The sequence below is a fragment of the Acartia tonsa genome, chromosome 1 (assembly GCF_053477335.1).
Source record: "Acartia tonsa isolate MP-2025a chromosome 1, ASM5347733v1, whole genome shotgun sequence".
NCBI lineage: Eukaryota > Metazoa > Arthropoda > Copepoda > Calanoida > Acartiidae > Acartia > Acartia tonsa.
Genome location: NC_137260.1, coordinates 54,494,728 through 54,501,952, shown reverse-complemented (window position 1 = coordinate 54,501,952; position 7,225 = coordinate 54,494,728).

The window sequence follows — 7,225 nt, the reverse complement described above, 5'->3', positions numbered from 1 at the left end:
TACAATTATAGAGTTTGTTCTACCAAGAAAATCAGATATCTGAAGGGATGATTGGATGAGATTTTTCTTAATATACCAATGCATGATTATAAACAGTGTTACCCTTTCTGTAAATTGAATTTATTGAACCGTGCTAGTTGGAACCAACCAAATAATATTCAATAAATGTACAAAAAAATTCAAAGTCAACAAAAATGTGAATGAGTTTACTATGCACTAGTAAAATACAGTCCAATGTCCTTTCCCTCCCTGAAAATAGTGTATTGGGCAAGTTTTCCAAACTTTCAATCATTAAAATGTTTTAGATGAATATTAGGTTAAGACAGAAGTATGATTATGTTGTAACTAACCAGAAAATAAGAAATAGAAAGGCGTACAGACAAGCTTCGTGTATATGGTTGCTACGCTACTAAGAAAGTGCATAAGAGCTTGGGTTATAAAACTTGAGGATTTATGAGGAAATAACTTCTTAAGAAAGACGTCAACAAATCTTGACTGGCCTTTTCATTAACAAAAATAAAGTTGGAAACCTAGCAACATTAATCAAAATAGATTCATAATCTATTTAAGGATTAAGTAAAAATATTCGGCTGCTATAATTGAGAGAAATTATAATATTATTAGTTGGAAATTTTATGTTTTTTTATACGAGAAATTTCAAAAAGTTAAAAGTCCAATTTAAAAAACAAACATATTCATGATTTTTTTTTTTCAATTGCACCCATACAGAATAACTTTGCTCCTTCTGGTTGCCTATCCGCTGATCATGGCTAACCCATCATGAATATAAAAACCATGATAATTAATAATATAATACTTATGTTGATTTAATTTAGTGAAACCCTTTAAATTGAAATATACCACAAAAATTTTTTTTGAAGGCATCAATACTTTAGGATTAAATTTTAATTAAATTAGCTAGTTTTAATGTATTTTATTAAATAGGTTTCTAAAAGTTTTGGTTATGTTATTAAAAGCAATCACAAAAAAATATCTGATTATCTTTTAGGTGTTAAAAAGCTAAACTTGTCATAATTCTAACGTTTGCATGTTTGCCCCTGCAATAATCCGACCCACTTACACATACACACACACACACATACACACAGAAATATTAATAAAGTAATTTATTTAACATATAAACTTTCTAGTAAATATTTGTATAAATATTCCGTCAGCTTTCCTCGACTCTCAACTGAGGTTGGGCAGATGAAAAACTAACTTTCCCGCGCAAAAAAAAAATAAAAAAGCTATACATTAAATCGAATTATTGACAGTTTTCAGGAACTCATGACCAATTAACTCCAGTGTTGTTGGACCCGAGACACCTACGAAACCATCAAAACAGGGATTATCTTGGACTGATTTTTATTCTATTAGTAATGGAAAAATCTCTATAATACAATACACTGCATGATTTTTCAGTATGGTCCTTAAGTGGTTTTAACCCATTAGTGCCGAACTTCCCCCCTGTCGTCAGAATCACTTGAAATTTTAAACACAGCTTCCTTAAGGGATTGTAAGACATTTGTATTTTTAGATTTTTTGATTTGTGGCATACCAAAGAAGTTTTTTTTTTGCGTCGTTTCCGACGCATTCGGACTAATCATTTTTCCCATGCGTCTATTATGTACCATATCGGACTAATCATCTTAGGCTTTTACTGTATAATCTATTAGTTGCTTCGCCCCTAACCTCTAGGGTGGGTGGGGAATGTCAGAAAAATAGCATAAAACCATCCCAAGATATTTATAAAGCTTTCCTGAAAAGTAAAACCAATTCAGACCCGAAATTTCTATAATCTTTAGCTTCAGACAAAAACCTTACTACTTTATAGTATGGAACACTATACTAGCAGCGGCTTCGCCCCTATAGGCATCCAGGGACCCTTGGGTTTGGGGGGAGTCAAACCCCCTCTTTCAATTACAGTTTTTAAAGAAAAATTTTAAAAAAATAATGAGAGGGGTTTATTATTTTCTAGGGGTGATTTCTCCTAGAGCGGTTGTGGTACTCTCCCCCAAAATAGTTATAAACCTTACCAGGTCCTATGAGAAGCTAAAATGTAAAGGAGAACCATATCGGTTCAGTGGTTAGTGAGATCCCTTAGTACACACAGAAACATGTCTGTAGAATGTATTTAGATCCTGTTACTTTATTAAAAGGATACATAACACAGATACTCTACAATCAGTGTCTGTCTGTACGTCCATTCGTCTGTATAAAACAATTCAGAATATAATTATTTGGTACTAGTGGCTACGCCCCTAGAGGCCTTTAGGGGCACTTGAGATGGGGAGAGGTCATTGAATTCTACAACAATATTTTTTATTTTAGATTTAAAAAGAATTAATTTCATTAAGTTCATTCTATTTTTTCTTGTGTTGGGGTCTTTTTTAAGTGGCGATTTCTCTTTGGAGGGTGGTGGTACTCTCCCCCAAAATATTTATAAACCTTACCAGGTTCTATGAGAAGCTACCATGTAAAGGAGAACCATATCGGTTCAGTGGTTAGTGAGATCCCTTGGTACACAACACACAGACACATGTAGAAAGTATATCCTGTTACTTTATTAAAAGGATACATAACACAGATACTCTACAATTAGTGTCGGTCTGTACGTCTATTCGTCTGTATGAAACAATTCAGAATATAATTATTTAGTACTAGTGGCTACGCCCCTAGAGGCCTTTAGAAGCACTTGAGATGGGGAGAGGTCATTGAATTCAACAACAATATTTAATATATAAGAATTAATTTCATTAAGTTAATTCTATTTTTTCTTGTGTTGGGGGGTCTTTTTCAAGGGGCGATTTCTCTTTGGAGGGTGGAGGTAACCTCCCCAAAAATAGTTGTAAACCTTCCTAGGACCTATTAGAAGCTACAAAGTAAAAAAAGAAGCATATCAGTTAAGCAGATACACAAAGAGATATCCTTTCACTTTATTACAATGTTTAGCAAAGAAATATGATTTTGTCGACAATTATATTGAACAACCCAATACATGACAACCCCTCACCCCCCCCCCCCCAAGCCCCTGTTAATCCTTAAAGTTTTATAATAACTTTTTCTTATTTGTTGTCTTACCAACTGTGGGGAATTGTATTTGTATTTTGATTGGTTGGTTTATTAAGTGTCCAAATGTTTCAACCACTAAATGTAATCTACAGAAAGATTTTATGGTATAATATCCCTGAGTAAGTACATCAATTTATCGGCCATTGACTTACTATTTTAGATCCCTAACCAATACATTTCTTAGTTGTAGCGTAGTTGTTAATTATTTGGATGCAATTATATATATACAGACGGACGGATGTACAGACAGACCATTATTGTAGAGTATTTGTGCTATTTTTTATGAATATATTAACAGCTAGGCTGCAATAAAAATTACGGAAGTATAAACATATTTACAGTCTTTAATTGGCTGTAATTTTTGATATATAGACAGACATACATACATTCACTAGTTGTAAGGTAGCTATTATTTATTTGGATGCAATTATGGAAATACAGACAGGTGGACGTACAGACAGACCCTAGTTGTAGATTATCTGCGCTACTACTTTTATATCCTTAAAATAAAGTAACATGTTATTGTATGTCTTTGTGTGTGTACCATAGGACCTTGCTAACCACTGAACCTATATGGTGCTCCGTTACATGGTAGCTTCTACTAGGTCCTGGTAAGGTTTATAACTATTTTGAAGGAGGGTACCACCACCATCCCTTAAGAGAAATCATCCCTAGAAAATACAAAAACAAAATTAAAACAAAAACTTTTTCTTTAAAAAATTGTAATTGAAAGAGGGGGTTTGACTCCCCCTGCAATCTAAGGGACCCTAGATGCCTCTAGGGGCGTAGCCGCTGCTTGTATTGTATTCCATACTATAAAGTAGTAAGGTTTTTTGGCTCAAGCCAAAGATTACAGAAATTGAAGGTCTGAATTGGTTTTACTTATCAGGGAAGCTTTATAAATACCTTGGGATGGTTTTAAGCTATTTTCCTGACATCCCCCACACGTCCTAGAGGTTAGGGGCGTAGCAACTAGTAGATTATAGGAGATTATACAGTAAAATCCTAAAATGATTAGTCCTATAAGGTCAAAAAGGACGCAATTGCTAAAATGATTAGTCCGAATGCGTCGAATACGACGCACAACAATTTATCAAAAAAAAGTATGTAAACTAACTAAAATTAAAGAAAACTTGGCAGAAACTAAAAATATATAACAAATGCTATAATTAATTATAAATAAGTATGTTTTAATTCTTTAAAAGAAAAAAGTTAGGCCTGGTGTGGAAATTTTTTCCTATTTTTTCCACTTCTGCCATGAAAATATGATTTCATCTGGTCATCGAATGAAGTGAGAGGCCAAGCAATGTTGAGGACAAAACTTTTAGCTCTATTCAGTTATTTACAAACATTTAAAAAGGACAGCATAAAAAAAAAGAGTGATAGTATAGGTTTGAATTTGTGCGTCGTTTAAGACCCTATTGTCATTAATGGGTTAATACAGCTGTTATCGAGATCTTACTGGTCACTGTAAACTTACATGACCTATACTAGTATATATATTTATTATCACTTTTTTTAGAAAGAAATATAAATTTTCTTTAATCCTATAATTTAAAGTAATAATATCTTGGGATGGTTTTAGGCTATTTTGTTAGTTAAAGTTGTGTGATGATTTTAGGGTATCCTTCTAGAGTCATCCTTCCCCTTCCTTTAGGGTCACAACACGTGCATTCAGCTAGTTTATTGGATTTTAAGAGAAGGTAGATTTTCTAGCTGCCCTACTGAACTAGCCTAATATAGATCTCACACAACTATTCCGGGCTACCAGAAATGACAAATTTTCTGATAGCAAGCAAATCAAAATTCCTTCCCTGCCTGTCTTTTATGCTGTCATTATATCGACGCAATGTTTTAAAGAAGAGCTTTAAGTGATAGGTATCGGTTTCTAAATTTTTTTTTTAAATACTGGATCATGGAAAGTAAACGAAGGTGCGGGATCCGTCATGTATTCACAGTAACTTTTCTCCCATTCTAGCCCCTGCGTGGGGCTCTAATTCTGCGAGGCAAACATTAACATTTACCCAACAAAACCTAACTTTAAAAAACCTATCATAAGCTACTGTGCACAGCTGTGAAAATACGACGAAACCCGCTGCTTCGTTTCTTTCCATGATATTTTCGATATTGTTTAACTTGGCCAATTAACATATGCCTAAAATTCAACATTGTAAATGTCGATACAATTGAATAGATTTTGACAGGGGTGTTCATCAATATAAATCCTTCCCCCAGAAATTGATATTAAATTTATCTCCTAAATGCGACATTTCTATATTAGCAGCACAGCAAGGCTACTTTACAATTATCATGAATAGGTCAGTTAATCTCAATTTTACATTTCATTATTTTTGTTTTGATTGATCAAAATAATAAGATATCAATACCCATAAGTATCAAAGGAAAGTAAAAAAACATACTAATTAAGATCATAGACGTCCAAGGGGGGGGGGGGGTAATGGGGCGATTACCCGCCCCAAACGATTTTGGGGGTGCCGTAGGCACCCCCAATTTTTTTTTCATTTTACTCCCCCCATTTAAAATTTACCCCTACCCTGGGGGTGCCGTAGGCACCCCCAACCATTTAGGAGGGGGTATTTACCCCCCCCAAACAATTTTGGGGGGAGTAAACTAAATTTACCCCTGCCAACAGATTTCAGGGGGGGTAATTACCCCCCCCCCCCCCCCAAGCAAATTTTACCCCCGGGGGTAAAAATTTTGGGGGGGTAAAAAAAATTTGCGGCTTGCTTCGCGCGCCATTTTACCCCCCAAAAAAACGAATTACCCCCCCCTTAAAAAAATTTTACCCCCCCCCCCCCCCAAAAAAAAAAGCTTGGAGCCCCTGATTAAGATTATTTATTTATCGGCAAAACGGCATTATATTCGCGGCTGAAGAGGTCAGGCAGTTTGGATGTTTGTTTGGTATTCCAGGAGATTCCCAGGGACAAGGCAATGGGTGACATAATAACGTGGTACATTCCCAGTTACGAATATTAGATTTGATTTTTAAAAGCGAAGCTTTTCTATAATTAGGGTCGGTCCGTCCGTACGTCTGAGATGGATAGCTTTTTTCATTAATTTAGGCATGTTAGAATTGTCCTATCGATTTCAAATTTTGCATGGTGATTCCTGTAGTAGTTAGGTTAGCAACTCTATAAGCATTACCAGAATGTCCGTACGTCCATTTTAAACATGTTGATTTTTTACATTTTTATCAACTAATTTTTATGTGATCTAATTATCCGATTGTTCTGATTTTTGGTATGTCCATAAACATTATCTTGTATCCAGAAGTTTTTCAACAAATTTACTCACAATTTTGCTTCATTTATATTCCGATTTTTCAGTTTTAACACTATACAAATGTCCGTTTGTCCTACCATTTCAGGGCTTCGCTTTTATGGATGTTGTCATCCTTGTTGGGTGAAGAAAATGAAAATGTAGGCTTGTACAACCCTATCAAGATTAAATAAAAGACCCCATAATTTTTTAGCCAACAAATGAGAGAACATGAACTATCTTGCAATGTTCCATCTAACCTCTCTGTATAGTCCTAATTATTCTCTTTAATGATTTGTATCTTTTTGTATGCCAAGGCATTACCAGCAAATATTACATTTACAGTAACGCGTCTTGCAGCAGCAGATATTATTAAAATTCCCTTAGTTACAAACATCAAAGGGGCCAAAATTCAAACCCATCCCCTCCCCGGATGCGTTACTGAGATTTGCCGACTTAGCAACATAGAAATATTTGTCCCAAAATTTCAGGAGTAAAATCTTCCATGCTAGCTTGTAAATATTGGGAGGAAAAAGGATTGTAGATTGACCTCTCACTCCTCCCATCCATGGCTTAAACATTTAGAGTTCATCCATACAAACAAATTTACACATTTTTACAACTATTCGACACATTTTTCAGTCGCACACCTACAATTTAATTAAGTTAGTCCGTTAGTTAATCAAAAAACATTACTAGTAATAGGTTAAATTATGTATATATGTATTGCTGACATATTTACATTGAAATTAAGCCTTAAATTTCCTTATAAAGCCTCTCCAATAATGACATTACAACTAGTATCTATGTAGAAAGTAATCACGTATACTAGAATTTCAGTTCAGATTTTCCTAATTAAATATTACTTTAT